The following is a 16,819-nucleotide window of genomic DNA, read 5'->3' as shown; positions in this document are numbered from 1 at the left end:
AGTCAGCTGTTAGCATCAGGTGGCCAGAGTATTGGAGCTTCAGCTTTAGCATCAATCCTTCCAATGAGTATTCAGGGTTGATTTCCTTTAGGATGGGCTGGTTGGATCTCCATGCACAGAGGGAAGAAGTTCCTTTCCCTTTATCTTTCCCAGACAACAAAACAGCTTTAATCCTGATAACGAAGTTTCTTTCTCTCTCCCTCCATTCCCTTCTTTCTTTCTTAATGGTTTTCTTGTTCTTTCTTGGCTTTACCTTTCCTTAGGAAATCATTTCCCATGTGCATTTTTCCTCCCCTTCTGGATGGACTTCACCCACAGGCCACCTCTTCCCTTCTCTCTGGGACTCAGTTCTGACTTTCTGCAGTATTTTTCTTCCATGGCCCCCCTCACCCACTCGCTTTTCCTCTAGATCTCTTCCTGTTTCCTAACACCACTCTTAGCCTGCACTTTCTTCTGAATTTAAGCAACAAGAGGCACCAGCCTTGACTGGCAACAATGAAGCCTAAGAAAACAGGTCATCTGAGCTGGGAGAGACGTCAGTGAAACCGTCTTAGCGCTTGATTGGCCTTTTGTTGAGAGAAGAGTGACTCTAAATTTAAGCTGAGCTGGAGAGACACTGGCCCCTTTTTAAAGTGGACAGAGTTGGAATGGCAAGTACCCAAAGGGCAGCTTTGAGAGCTGAAACTGTGTGCACCACAGGCCTGTGTGCGCCACAGCCTGGGTGCCTGGGAGGTCTGAGAGACGTCCTTCCAGGAGCGAGCCGACACCAGCTGAGAGGTCAGCATCTCCAGGAAGGACGAGCAAAGTGCAGGCTGACATGAGGCCAGGAGGCTCTGGTGGGTGGTGGGGTCAGGCTGCAGGAAGCCACTGAGGATGCCTGGGGATCCAGCCAAGTGGAAGTGCGGAGCTGGGGCACCTGGGAAAGAGGCCAACTAAGATGCTCAAGAGGCACCTGGAGGATCCTTCAGATGTAGACCTTGCCCAGGCTGGGGACACACCAATGCGGTAAGTTGCACTCTAGCTTGTCAATTACATCACTGCCTAATTTTATCTTGAGGTTGGAGTTTCTGCCATGGAAGGTGAGAATAATCAGAGCAGGCAGGTGAGCTGGGAGCAGGGTGGGCAAGGAGGTTTATAAAGGAAAGATAGTAACTTAATCACACTTGTCAAATCTCTTGCTATGTAAGGCAACACATTCACAGCCTCCTGGAATTAGGATTTGGGCATCTTTGAGGGGCACTACTCCACCCACCACATTTGACAGTCTTTTTTTTTTTTATCTTGTTTGTTATGATTCCCAGAGTCTGTAAGCATCACGGTTGCCAGGATTCTGTGTCATTTGCTACTGTGTAGGCAGCACCTAGAACAGTGCCCCATACACGGGCATTTTGCATATATTTATCAAATGAATGAATAAATGAGTGTCCCTCTGTGTATCGGGGAAAAAAGGAAAGATGGAAGGAAGACAAGGAAAGAAAATTTTGTGTGAGTAGACTAGATGATTGTTGAGTTATTCATCAACTTGTTTTATTAAGTGGTTCTAGTTGCCTGGAATTTAAACAGATATATAGAGAGACAGATAGATATAGAGAGATATACACACATATGGCGCCAGTGGTATAGAAGACATCTGCCAATGCAGGAGACATAAGAGACATGGGTTCAATCCCTGGGTCGGGAAGATCACCTGCAGGATGAAATGGCAATCCACTCCAGTATTCTTGAATGGAGAATCCCCACGGAGAGAGGAGCCTGGTGGGCTACAGTCCACGGGGTCACAAAGAGTCAGACACGATAGAAGCAACTTAGCACGGACTCTAAGGATGTCAGCAAAACATATTTTTGTTTTTAACCTTCCTCTGGTGAGAAGGGATGGTTTGTCTGCCTTTTAATCACTGAGCACATGGGATAGGAATTTGGGGATACACAGACTTTGTGTTCATGTTGATTAATAGCAAGATCAGTTTCCAAAGGAAAGAAACTCCAGCGCATTTCTGGACTGCCCAGGCATCTCCAGGAGGGCAACTGCAGAAGAGTCATTGCATCTCCGTTACAGAATCCCGGAGAGAATTGTTCTCAGGGTCGACGAGCTCATTTCACCAGAAAGGTGGTGACGCTTTTTATGTTCTGAAAGCAAGATGGCTCCTTCTAGGGAGTAAGCGAAACCAGGTATAAATCCAGAGGCACTTCATCAACAGCTGCAGGGTTATACAACTCAAGACCATTAACATCTAGGAAATCATGAGAGCCGTGTTTAGGAATGTCCGCCTATGCCAATAAATCTTGTTTGTGCTTCCTGTGAACAAGGTACCCGCTCCTGAGACTGTCTCCGTTATCAAGCACCATGCACAGCGGCATCGCCTGCTTCTGCTTTATTTGTTCCCTTTTGCTAAGGCGTTAGGTTGTGTGAGATGGTGGCTAAGAACATGGACTCTGGGGACAAATCACCGGAGTCAGACTCCAGCTCGGTTACTTATTAGATGTAAGTTATGTAACATTTCTGTGCTTCATGGGAGAGGATTCATGACAGTCCTACCTCAGGGCAGTATGTGGAGATTATTAATATGTCATGCCAGGCATCTGTGTCCTATGTAGCATGTGCGCATGCTCAATCCTGTCTGACCCTTTTTGACCCCATGGCCTGGAGACTGCTGGGCTTGTCTGTCCATGGGATTCTCCAGGCAAAAACACTGGAGTGGGTTGCCATTCCCTCCTCCAGGGGATCTTCCCAACCCAGGAACCAAACTTGCATCCTCTGCATCTTCTGCACTGGTAGGCAGGTTCTTTACCACTGAGCCACCTGGGAAGCGCCATTTGCCTGGCTTCACTCATGGATGAGTTACTCTTGGCTGATGATCAGAGTTTGATCTCACTGAGCATCAGGGTCAGTGAAAGCTTATCAACCCACAAGAGGAGTCAGGGATAAACCCAAGGGGGCCCCTGCACATTGCCTGATAAGCACCATAACCAGCATTAGTAATCTTGATTCCGTTGCAAAAGCAGAAACTTCAATTTTATAGTAAGAGAATTTGATATAGAAATTCCAGAATAAGATAATATGATGACATGCTCTACCCATTTTTATTCTTAGGGAGAGACAAGGATGTCTGTTTTTCAGTTTGATTTTTTCTTTCCTTTTTTTTTTTTTTTTTTGCTAAATATGACTATATTTCTTAAAACTGTCATCATCAGTAAATAAAGATGAGGGCATGGGGGAGAGAGATAAAAAGGAAGGAAGAAAGCACTGGGAACTAGTTTTAAAGACTTTCATTTCCTGTGTCTTCAGGAAATTTAACAGGAATGTAAAAAATTGAATTGAATCCTTGTCATCTAAGTTAAATGGAAAAATGAATGTCTTTGTGTTAGAAATGATTGCACCACAAACAGTATAAAGTATTCTAATGTGTTTTCATTACTTGAAACAACTTTGTGTGATAAGAATTCTAAAAATTCAAATAGGGCTATAATTTAAGAAATCATACCACATGATCCTTACCATCATATGAGTGGTCTTTGCAATAACAAGTAGAGAAAAATAGAATAGATATAGTAAAAGAGTAGCTCACTACTTAAATAATTTCTGCCCTAATAATTTTTCATTTTTGTTCCAAAATTTTTTATTTGGATATAATTCACGTAAATTAAATGTACAGATACTAGGTATTTGGTTCAACAAGCTTTGAGAATGAGTAGACTTTAGTAATCACCACTCAAAACAAGGTATAGAACTTTTTATTTTTCAATCATACCAGCAATTTCCCTCAAGCTGTCTCCAGCTGATCTCCTCTCCTCCTCCTCATTTTAGGACTTTTTAAACAGATTATATAAAGAGATTAATTTTGTCTTTATTTAGATTCCTATGAACAGAATCAATGTATATGTACTCTTTTGGGTTTGACTTCTTTTGCTCGATATACTGTATTTGAGAATCATCCACGTTGTTGGGTATATCAGTAGTTCATTCTACTTTATTGCCCAATAGTATTTCATGGTATAATTATGGCACATTCAGTTGTAGCAATATTTACTAAAAGGCTTGTTTTCTTCATAGAATTACTTTGGCATCTTTGGGGACAACTGACTGTCTAAGTGTCAGTCCATTGACTGACTCTCAGTTTCGTTCAACTGATTTGTGTGTTTATCTTCATGCTGATACCCTACCGCCTTGACGACTGTAGCTCTATCATGTACCTTTAAATCACATAGTGTAAGTCTTCCAAGTTTGTATCTCTTTTTCAAAGTCATTTTGGATATTTGGGATCCTTTTGGAATCAGCTCATTTATGTCTTAAAAAAAAAAAACTAACTGGAATTTTTTGTAGTGATTGTGTTGAACAAATACATAATTTTAGGGAAAACAGACATCTTAACAGTATTGAGTCTTCCAGTCAATTAACATGAGTATATTCCATTTATTTGGGTCTCTTTCTTTTTTCTTAGGAATGCTCTACAGTTTTTACACATAGGTCTTAAACGTCTTTCAGTAGATTTATTTCTAGGTAGTTGAAGTTTGGAATGCCATTATAAATGGAGTTGATTTTTTTAAATCTCATTTTCAAGTGTAGGCATATAGAAATATAACTGATTTTTCTTGTATTAACTTTGTATTTTATGACCTTGCTCAGTTCATGTAATTCTAGCAATTATTTTAGATCCTTGGGGGTGTCCTTAATATAAAATAAATAATTTAAGACTTATTAGAGAGTAAATAAATTAAGAAATTTAGGTGTTATTATTTTGACCATCGATTAATCTCTTTTCTTCTAAAGGTTGTATTGCTCTGGTGGTTTTGCTGGGGATAGTGTGTACAGAGGAAAGTTCATAAAACAAAGCTTTCATATCAGGTGCAGAATTTCAAAACAATGTGGTCAAGCTTTTAAATAACACCCAGACGTAGATGGGCCCCAAGACACTGTAACTATCATTCACATCTTTATCTATATATCTTTTGAATTGCAGTGACTTCAGCATTAATACCTAGTGCTGTCATTCTTTTCTCCGATTTTCACAGTGTATTACTTATAGACCCCTAGGGGTCACTGTTTTTAAATACCCTCCGTTGTCGTTTGGTAAGACACATCCTTAGTTTTGGCATGGAGCAAGAAGGAGCAAGATTGGAAATGAAAACTGCTGTCCTTTAGGCAATGTTGACTGTGTACCAGGAGCTGAGCTAAGCAGTTGGCATACATGACTTCCTTCATTCCTCTCAAAGGCCTTGTGAAATCTGAATCATCCTTAGACCTATTTTACAGATGAGGTAGCCGAGGCTTATGTTCAGTTGTTTGCTAGGTCACACAGTTAAAAGTAGCAGAATCAAGTTTGAATTAAAGTTCTTGACTTCAGAGCCCACAGTTTTGACCAATTTCTTCCCAAACATCTGTTTAAAAGCAGCCCTAATTCCTACACTCACTGTGGATAGAAAAAAGGAATTTAGCTAGGCTTCAAAATTCTTAGGCTGATATGAAATGATACCAGTTCTTACTTATTGCCATGTAAGGGCTGAGGGATGGCAATTAATCTCCTATGTCAGCTAAGTGAGGTGCTAGGAAGACCAAGAATCTCCTCTTTTTTATTTTTAATTTTTAAACTTTTTTTCATTTGCAAAATATTTAGTTGATTAACAATGTAGTGTTGAGTTTTGCTGTACAGCAAAGAGATTCAGTTATATAGATATATATTCTTTGTCACAATATCCTCTCCCATCCCTGGTCACCATGGGGAGCTATGGCTGGAGAGAAAGCACAAATCCAGGGACTTCTCTGGCTATCCACTGGTTAGGACTCTGAGCTTCCACCGTGGGGGTTGCAGGTTCAATCCCTGGTCAGGGTTATAAGATCCCACATGCCCTGTGGCTTGGCCAGAAAAATTGTTTTTAATGCTCAGGAAGCAGAAGCTCAGCCTCTGCAGAGGGCAGGTGGCCCACGGTGCCATATACATGGGCCATATCAACCTGAGGTAGAAGGCTGCGTGTTGCACCCCTGGGGTGCTCCCTGCTCTTTGGGGAGCACATCCAGTTCACAAGCACACAACCTACACAAGCCCCCGCACAGATGCAGATGACTCCAGGGCTGGAATTACATAGTGACCCCCAAACAAAACAAAACAAGCTCAACCACGGGCAGTAAAACCCTGGGATAACAATCCCAGAGTGCGTCGTCTCCTGACTGCACAGGGCTCCCCTGGACTCAGCCGATTACAGAATCATAAAGAGACGCTTATAAAACAAAGCCTGTTGTGCTTCAGTGCAGTCTCAACTTGGCAATCCCCCTGCTGTATCTGATTTCACTGAGGGGGGAGGGAGCCCTTGAGAAACGGGCTTGAGACAATTCAGTCAGGCTCCATCCACCCTCTGTACATTCTTCCCAGGTCAATTCAATGTGATGTTGTTAAGATAATTTAAACATCTATATGATGATCTTCACCTTTTATACCTTAGGCATGTAAAGGTGGGCAGAGTAGTTTATGACTCCTGGGAACAGTCCAAAAAAATGTCACTCACTGGTACCAGCACTATCCTGGAATTTCCAGTCTGGAGAAGGGAATTTGGCAGGGTCCTTCCACATCAATCAGGGCACCTAGACGTAATGATACGTCCTTCAGCTCCAAAGGCATTCCAGTCCAAGAATCTCCATCTTTTCAGTCTGCGGTTGGGTTTGAAGTTCACTCCTTCACCACTGGAATCCTTCTAACCTGGCGGCCTGCTCTGAATCCTGGGGTCCATAGTCTTCAAAGTGGAGTGAGAATAATACAGTTTGTCTTTTACTTTGAAGGCTCTTGGGATGTTTTATGCCACTATGAACACCACTGACTATATCATGGGCAAAGAACAGAACAGAAAAATTAATGTTGTTGAGAATGGGAAAGATTGAAGGCAAAAGGGGAAGGGGGCAGCAGAGGATGAGATGGTTAGATAGCACCACCGACTCAATGGACATGAGTTTGAACAAACCACGGGAGATAGTGAAGGACAGAGGAGCCTGGTGTGCGGCAGTCCATGGGGTCACAAAGAGTCGGACACAACTTAATGACTGAACAACAACAACATTGAATAAGCTCTCCATGATAAGAAGTACAGGAAGAGATTTTAAAAGCACTTTAATTACACTACTTGGCATAGTATTAACTGCAGGACATAATCACTTTCTTTACTATCCTGTAGTAAGGGTGTTACAGGGGGTATACTATGCATTTCTGTTTCTGGATGGCTTTTTTTCCAACTTGAATTGTTTCTGAACTAGCATCATTTTCACAAAACCCCGTAGAATATGCAACTTTCCACACAGAGCCATTAGAATACATGGTGAAAACTAGGTGCATTCTCTAGAAGCTTTCATCTTAAAATGTTTTGTCTTCCAACATCTCCCCTTTCTACTTTATATTGTTAAACATTTCAAACGTACAGAAAAAAAAAAAAGAGAATGTAGGATAATGAATGACCATATACTCACCATCCAGATTTAACAATTGTTAATAGTGTGCCATATATGTGGCAATTTGTTGTGTTTTTGTTGCAATTCAAACTAAATGACAGACACTACCAAGACAGCATAGTAATAACACTACATTACAACGTGAGTTAGTAAGCATCTAAAGAATAAGAATATACTTCTGCATAGCCTGTATTGTCGGAGAAGGCAATGGCAACCCACTCTGGTACTCTTGCCTGGAAAATCCCATGGACAGAGGAGCTTGGTAGGCTGCAGTCCATGGGGTCGCTAAGAGTTGGACACAACTGAGCGACTTCACTTTCACTTTTCACTTTCACTTTTCACTTTCATGCATTGGAGAAGGAGATGGCAACCCACTCCAGTGTTCTTGCCTGGAGAGTCCCAGGAACGGGGGAGCCTGATAGGCTGCCGTCTACGGGGTCGCACAGAGCCGGACACGACTAAAGCGACTTGGCAGCAGCAGCAGCAGTCTGTATTTATGTCTCCCCTGGCCATCCGTTAGCCCCTGTTACTTCCTGGTACACTGGCAATGAGATCTTAAGAACTGGTTAATTTCATGTTAAACATTTTTTTTTGCCAAGAAACCTTCTCTGTTGGAGCTGTGTTCTTCCTACTGGGTCACGTCAGTGCCAGCTCATCCCACTCTTAGGGACGTGAAGATCATGTTTGGGTTAAGAGGGTGCCTATGGATCTCTGTCTCCACTATAAAGTTATCTGTTCACTCTTAAGATGAGTAAGTCATCTCAGATCATCAGAGGACTTCTCAACCACTCTTCCCTGAATCCTTCTAGCATCCATCAAGGATCCTTGACTGAACAATTACTTCATTCAAGGTTACAAAATGGTGATTTTCTAATTTGATCACTTATTTGGTATTAGCTAGCATGCTTTCATAATGAAAGGTTTTCCTCAAAATCAAGTCTAGCTTATAACCCTGATGTACTTTTCCTCTTGTAATCAATTTTTAGAGTAAGTCAGCTTAATATCTGGAACCTCCCAGGTAGTGCAAAGGTAAAGAATCTGCCTGCCAATGTAGGAGACACAAGAGATGTGGGCTTAATCCCTGGGTCAGGAAGATCCCCTGGAGAAGGAAATGGCAACCCACTCCAGTATTCTTGCCTGGAGAATTCCATGGACACAGGAGCCTGGGGGCCTACAATCTATGGGGTCACAAGGAGTCAGACATGACTGAGCAACTGAGTACACACTTAAAATAAGTCACTGGCCTTGTATTGTAAATGCCATGTTATTTGTAGATTATGGATATAAATGGATTTAGAATATTGATATAATTCCAGCCTGATTGATATCAGATAGCAAATCACTGGTAAATTCAAAACCACTCAATTCAGCAATAAAAAAGTGTCAAATTGATTACTCGATTAAGTCGATCACTTTCTTAGATACAAATGGCACTCAGTCCCATCACATGGTTTGTCCAGTAGCATCACAGTGTCACAGTCAGTGTCCATAAAGGAGTAATAGGGAGGATGTGTCTGTGAGAGGAAGAAAGGGGATGGAGAGAGATGGATTCATCCCCCATTGTCTCATGTATTGGGATTTTGAAGTTCTGCGTTATCATCACTCAAAAGCATCTAGGTGGCCACTGTGTTCAAATTCCCCTCACCCATGCCAGGGACCCTAGAGGAGTCCAGATATTAGACTGCCCATTGGAGGAGTCATATGGCAGGTGGCAAGGGACTTTATTGCTCAGCCTCACAGCCCTGTTCCATGGAAGACCCTTCATCATCTCACAGCCCTGTTCCATGGAAGACCCTTCACCTACCTCACAGTCCTCTTCCATGGAAGACCCTTCGCCTACCTCACAGCCCTGTTCCATGGAAGACCCTTCATCACCTCACAGCCCTGTTCCATGGAAGACCCTTCACCTACCTCACAGTCCTCTTCCATGGAAGACCCTTCGCCTACCTCACAGCTCTGTTCCATGGAAGACCCTTCATTACCTCACAGCCCTGTTCCATGGAAGACCCTTCATCACCTCACAGCCCTGTTCCATGGAAGACCCTTCACCTACCTCACAGTCCTCTTCCATGGAAGACCCTTCGCCTACCTCACAGCTCTGTTCCATGGAAGACCCTTCATTACCTCACAGCCCTGTTCCATGGAAGACCCTTCATTACCTCACAGCCCTGTTCCATGGAAGACCCTTCACCTACCTCACAGCCCTGTTCCATGGAAGACCCTTCATTACCTCACAGCCCTGTTCCATGGAAGACCCTTCGCCTACCTCACAGCTCTGTTCCATGGAAGACCCTTCATTACCTCACAGCCCTGTTCCATGGAAGACCCTTCATTACCTCACAGCCCTGTTCCATGGAAGACCCTTCACCTACCTCACAGCCCTGTTCCATGGAAGACCCTTCATTACCTCACAGCCCTGTTCCATGGAAGACCCTTCACCTACCTCACAGCCCTGTTCCATGGAAGACCCTTCATTACCTCACAGCCCTGTTCCATGGAAGACCCTTCGCCTACCTCACAGTCCTCTTCCATGGAAGACCCTTCATTACCTCACAGCCCTGTTCCATGGAAGACCCTTCATTACCTCACAGCCCTGTTCCATGGAAGACCCTTCACCTACCTCACAGCCCTGTTCCATGGAAGACCCTTCATTACCTCACAGCCCTGTTCCATGGGAGACCCTTCATTACCTCACAGCCCTGTTCCATGGAAGACCCTTCACCTACCTCACAGCCCTGTTTCATGGAAGACCCTTCATTACCTCACAGCCCTGTTCCATGGAAGACCCTTCACCTTCCTCACAGCCCTGTTCCATGGATGACCCTTCACCTACCTCACAGCCCTGTTCCATGGAAGACCCTTCACTACCTCACAGCCCTGTTCCATGGAAGACCCTTCATTACCTCACAGCCCTGTTCCATGGAAGACCCTTCACCTTCCTCACAGCCCTGTTCCATGGAAGACCCTTCATTACCTCACAGCCCTGTTCCATGGGAGACCCTTCATTACCTCACAGCCTTGCCACCACCACGCCATGCTCCATCCAGTGCAGGCTGCCTGCACTTCCTTGAAGAGGATGAACTCCATCTCGGGTCCAAGTGGGCTCATCTCTAGACCTGGCCAACTCTCACTGGCCCCTCAGTACGCGGCTGTCCGGCCCTTTAGTCCTGGAAGCCTTCCCCCAAAGCGTCTCACTTTAGTAATTACAGGTTTTCTCATCTGTCTCCCCTACTAGACTGGGAGCTCATGTGCAAGTGGGAAGTCTTTTTTCTTTCCAAATCTTTCCTGCCTGGTGTGGAACCCCCACGTAGTAGATGCTAAGTGAATGTCCTCCAAGTAAAACAAAATGAATAAAATTTAAAAAAAAAAAAAAGATTGACTTAGGCTTATCCTAGGAAGCACACAGATTTCCCTCCATCCTCTTCCACAAATGAAATGGCTGAGCTGATTTTGCTCAAACCACCCTAAGTATGAGACACCTGGGATTGGGGTGAATGGAGTCTGGACAATTTCCGGTTCAGAGGAAGAAAATAATTACTGTATTAAGAAAAGAAGGGGGGACTTCCCTGACAGTCCAGTAGTTAAGAGTCCGGGCTTCCAGGAGGGGGTGCTGGTTCAGTCCTTGATCAGGGAGCTAAGGTCATGCCTCATGGCATGGCCAAGGAAAAAAGAAACAGCCAAGGGACATGTGGGACTAGAGAAGGGAGACCCAGAGGGGACTGGATGGACACTGTTCTCAGTTTACAAAAATGCTTTCTGCAAGAGCATTGTAATAAAGAGCTAAGTTATTAAAGCTCAGCCAAATAAACAAGACCCTGTCATCCCCATCCCCCCAAATGAAAGTGGTCACGGGATCGTGCTATGATTAAGGAATGCCCATGAGTTAAACACTTCGGAATACACGAATAGGCATAAATCAGCTGCGAATGCAGCATTCTTCGACATCCATTAATCTGCGGTTGGCTCCTCCTGAAACCCTGGGCTCCTCTGGGCTTCTCTCTTAATTGAAGTGGTGTGCCTTGGAGAATTATTGTCTTCCTACGCAACTTTCCCTTCCAAGGGTGGATTGCAAAACAAATACAGGAAAAAGGAACTGGATTCAATTTCTAGGCAAAGGCTTTTTCTGCGTGCGTCCGTATGACGCACACACCCTCAGCAGTTCCAACTTGAGGCACGGCAGGCCTCTTGGACCAGCCTCCTAATTGTTGGTGAGTACAAAACGGCAGGCTGTCCCTCTGGGCTGACTTTGAGGTTTTATGCCGTTGATGAAATCCAGGGCTGCGGATCAATTCACAATGGGATGAAGATGTGCTCTGGAAAATGTAGGTCCAGCATCCTTAATGTCTGCCTTTCCTTTCATCCTGGCCTTCCCACTCCCGGGAGCCTAAGAATTCGTAGTCAGCCCGGTGGCTGCAAGCACCTCCTTCTCCCCGCTGGCAGACAGATGTCTTCCGGCCTCCATGCCCATCAGCCGGAGCACCCTGATTTATAACCCTGAACCCAGAGAACAGGGCCGGCAGAGGCCAGACCATCACCTGGCCTTTGGAATGAATCAGGAGGGGGAACACAGAGCCTGTAGGGAAGGGGCCACCTCATTCAAGCTGGGGCTGTGTGGTTGGGTGAATAAGGAAGTGCTCTTGTGATGTGGAGAAGGGCTGCATGGAGCTCTCACCCACTGTAATGGTCAAAGCTTATTCTGATGGGCTGCTGAGACTGTGTGGTCCCAGGAGCTCAACTGGGAGGGCAGAGTCACTGCGAGTGTCCGGTTTCAATGCAATGGGGGGAGAAGGGATAAAACTTCTGTAAAAGACTGCAAAGGAGAAACTGTTTGGTTATGCTGTGATTTGTGTTTATAACATGGAGTGATAAGTCCCAAGTCAAAGACTTCTAAAGTTCTCAATTCTTTAAAGCTATATTGATTTCTTTGACAAAGAGCAAGCACTTTATTTTTTCAATTTTTTTAAATTGGAGTATAATTGCTTTACAACCTTGTGTTCATTTCTGCTGTACCAGGAAGTGAATTAGCTGTATGTACATATGTAAGCCCTCCCTCCTGAGCCTCCCTCCCACTCCACTCCCTTCCCATCCCTCTAGGTCATCACAGAGCACCCAGCTGAGCTCATTGTGCTACACAGCAGCTTCCTGCTTGCTATTTTACACAGGATAGCGCAAATATATATATATGTCAATGCTATTCTCTTGGGCTTCCCTGGTGGCTCAGTGGTAAAAAATGCACCTGTAATGCAGGAGACATGGGTTTGATCCCTGGGTTGGGAAGATCCCCTGGAGGAGGGCATGGCAACCCACTCCAGTATTCTTGCCTGGAGAATCCTGTGGACAGAAAGAACCTGGTGGGCTACAGTCTACGGGGTCACAGAGAGTCGGACATGACTGGAGTGGCTGAGCACACACGTGATACTCTCTCAGTTTGTCCCATCCTCTCTTTCGCTCAGCCCATGTTCACAAGTCCTTTCTCTATGGGGCAAACACTTCTAAAGCACCTAGGGTGAGTCTAAGAGCTTGACAAATATTAACTCGCATCCCCTTTCTAACAATCTGCGGTTGGTATCATTATTCCCTTTCTCGTATTCCTGACTGAAAGTCAACGGTCATATCATGAAGCACATGTGATATCTCTTATGTGTGCATTAAACTTCCTCCAACAAACTGGTTTTAAGTATCTCATACCAAATTACTAACTAGTACCCCTGGTCCGGTCAGCGATAGAAATGAGACTGACTGGTACATTCAGGCATGATGGCTATAAAATGAGACATACTAATTTGATGAAAACTCTCCTAATAATTTCCCTGAGACCTATGGTTTCAGGTTTCAGTGGTTTTCAAATAACCGTATAAAGTCAGGCTAGACTGAAGGATAACTGTAAAAAGGTAAGAAGAATTCTAGAAAGCACACTCCAGAGTTCAAACTGGGCTTGCCCACGGTAACTGGGGTTTTTAATCAACTCATGTCAGCTTGCAACCCAGCTCTTTGGGTTTCCAGAATTCTCTTCTGTCCCGAGCAGCTGCAGCCTGGGGGGTGAGGGCCTTTAGTTCCAGAATCAGCTGTAAAATGAGGCACAACTGCTTTGAAAGGCTCCGCAGTGCTCTTTATAGGAAGAGTCAAACTACTGTTAAATTGTGCTGTGCTTTCTGAAAACCCAGGGCCCCTGCACTTCAGCAACCCTCTGGGGGTGCTCCAGACACTCCTTGGGGTACGCTGGAGCCTGCCCAAACCAGACTGTGAACATCTCTTCCCACCTCTGCATTTTAAGTTGGTAGCTTGACGTCAGCCCTGATGGAAACATTTACACCGTGGAAATTGGCAAATGCGACAAGCAGGCCTGCTGGCTGCCCCTAGAACCAGCTGACCAGCAAGTGCACCACCAGGGCAGGAAGTCTGAAACCTACATCTTTCCAACGAACCAGGGTTACCTATGAAAAGAATACATATATATATATATATATATATTTTTTTTTTTTTTTTAAGAGGAGGAGGCATTGGGAAAAATGGAAACCATGATACTCTAAGGAGATGGCAGGGTGGCTTCTGAAGAACTGGCAGCCCTGGTGTTCCAGATGACCACCTTCCAAAAGAATCAGGGAGAGTCTGACGACCCCATGCCTGTCCTCACAAGAGATGGGCAGAGAGACCAAACGCCGCCAGCCAGTTCTCTCAAATCCATCCTTATCTGCTTTTATGCATGTGCTGGGCATCGCCAGCCGCTGTTCTAAACCTCTGTTCCCACTTGACTTGCCATAGTTCCGAGAACAACAAAATTAGCTCTTTTGTAATTTTTGTTAATTAGAGGAAAATATCATGGCAACTGTGTTCATTTGCTATTGCTACTGTAGCAATTTACCAGAAAGTAGCTTAAAATGAGACACAATTTGTTATGTTTCTGGAAGTCAGAGATGAGTCTGGTTGGGCTAAAATCCAGGTATCAGCAGGCCAGTTCTCCTTTCCGAAGGCTGTAAGGGAGAATCCATTTCCTTGCCTTTTCTGGCCTCTGGCTTTCTTTCTGCCTGCATTCTTGGCTCATGGTCCCTTCTTTCATCATCAAAGCGGGCAATGGCTAATAGAGTCTCTGACACGTCACATCCTTCTGATACTGACCCTCTGCCCCTGTCTTCTACATTTAAGGACTCTTGTGATTACATTGTGTCCACCCAGATAATCCGCACTAATTTTGTTATAAGTTCAGCTTGTTAGCAGCCTTAACTGACCTTTGCCATGTGACATAACATATTCACAGATCCTGGAAACTAGGACAAGGACATGTTTGGTGGGAAATAATTTTGCCTGTCATAGCAACACATGCCACCCAAGTCTTCAGTGAAACAGTGACTGGAAGTGGCTTAGAATTATATTTTTTGGGGGAAGGACCTAAACCAAAGTCACTCCACCCCAGCCTGTCTCCTCAGTGACAGCCAAGGAAATTCAGGGTGAAACTACATCAGTCCTAGAGACTGGGGATGGATTTTTCTGGAAGTCCTGTAGTCGTAGGGACAAAAATCAGAGGTGCTACCATTCTCCTTCCCCAAATAATTACTCTGTCCAAACTCCTTTAAACCATGTCTCTAGTTTCTAGCTGTGCTTGGCGGGGGTACAACTGAAGGTCTCTGATTCCTCCACCCTTGCTCATGTGTTAAAGCCCCACACAGCAAGTACTGCTAACCTAGAGAATCAAGCATCCTTCTTGACATATAGCATAAACTGCATCATGGACAATTCATATATGAATGTAGGAATTAACTGTGCTCACCTCAGGGGACTTGAACATGGACCTGGACTCTCACGGAGGCAGTTTCCACCCTGCATAGTCTTCAGCATTTCCAACCAAGGATCCCAAAGAACAGGGTGGAGCTGGCTGGGGAGGAGGGAGGCCAAACTTAAGAAACACAACTTTCAGTTCATCAAGCATGATTTCTCACTGGGAAGAGGGACATGTCCTTGGAGTTTAGGGAATCCTAGCCAAGCTAGTGTCTGTCTCTGGATAAAACAACTCAAGCGGTATATTAGCACCGGGGAGGGGGTGTGGATTTGAGGGTGATTAGTGTCACTGCTGGGCTTCCCAAGTGGCATTAGAGGTAAAGAGGCTAAGAGATGCAGGTTCGATCCCTGGGTTGGGGAGATTCTCGGGAAGGTCGGAGGAGGGCATGACACTCCAGTATTCTTGCCTGGAGAATCCCGTGGACAGAGGAGCTTGGCGGCCTACAGTTCCTGGGATCGCAAAGAGTCAGACACGACTGAAGTCACTGAAGTCACAGTATCACTGCTCTGAAAGAGGTCCCCAAGGAGACTCGGCCCAACAAATTGCTGATCTTCTTTGGGCTCACAGAGCCCCACCAACAGGGCATGTATATCACCCAGGTCTCCTTCCTCCCCAACATGAGGCCTCCTCCCCAAGCCCCCAAGCCACCCTGTGAGCCAACATTTTTTTAATAATCATTTCCTACATAAAATCAACAAGGGGAAAAATTCCTCTTCAGGCACACGTCTAGATGATTCCATTTCTCTTTGACAGAGAATGATCAGTGACGGCCCCATGGCCCCTGAGCCTACAGAGATTGTAAACCTCTGATTAATGGGGTAAGACAGATTGTTGATATTCATGGAATTCAATATTCTAACCTCAGACCCATGTTTACAGCACATTGACTAGCAACTTTGAAAAAAGCCCTGCTTTTTTTTTTTTTTTTCCTGTTTGGTTATTAGGAGAGAGTTCTAGAGCAAGGAAACCGGGCCGAGATGTCTGGTTGGGTAGCCTAAACCAGACCATACCTTTCATGTCGTGATTTAGAGTTTAAAATCCACATAGACATAGAAAACAAACTATAGTTACCAAAGGGGCAGGGAAAAAAATTAGGAATCTGGGATTAACAGATGCACATTACAACATATAAGCAGAAAAATAACAAGGTCCTGCTGTGTAGCACAGGGAACTATATATATTCAATATTCAATATCTCGAAATAACCTATAATGGAAAAGAACATGAAAAAATAAGTGTAAAGAGAATCACTTTGCTGTACACCTGTAACATTATAAATCGGCTATACTTCATTTAAAAATAAATTTAAAATAAATACAAAAAATTAAAATGCAAATAATGCCTAAAGACACACAATATTTTTCCTATTGTAAACCCTTCAAACATGCCCTGCGATTAACTTTTCAAATCAGTGTGGCCCTTTTTACTGGCTCTAACAAGCAACAGAGAGTGTAACCCACGTATCCCAGGCTGCAATCGTTTATTTTTTTTTCTTTACTTCTTTTATTAAAAAAAAAAGTGAGCAAAATACAGAGCTCCTCATGAAATCCAGCTCCCCTGAAGAATGATAACATTTCATTCCGCATTTGTACAGCCCTCAAGTTCACGGCTAGATG

This window comes from Capra hircus, chromosome 1, assembly GCF_001704415.2.
Source record: "Capra hircus breed San Clemente chromosome 1, ASM170441v1, whole genome shotgun sequence".
Classification (NCBI taxonomy): Eukaryota; Metazoa; Chordata; class Mammalia; order Artiodactyla; family Bovidae; genus Capra; species Capra hircus.
This window is presented reverse-complemented; position numbering follows the sequence as displayed.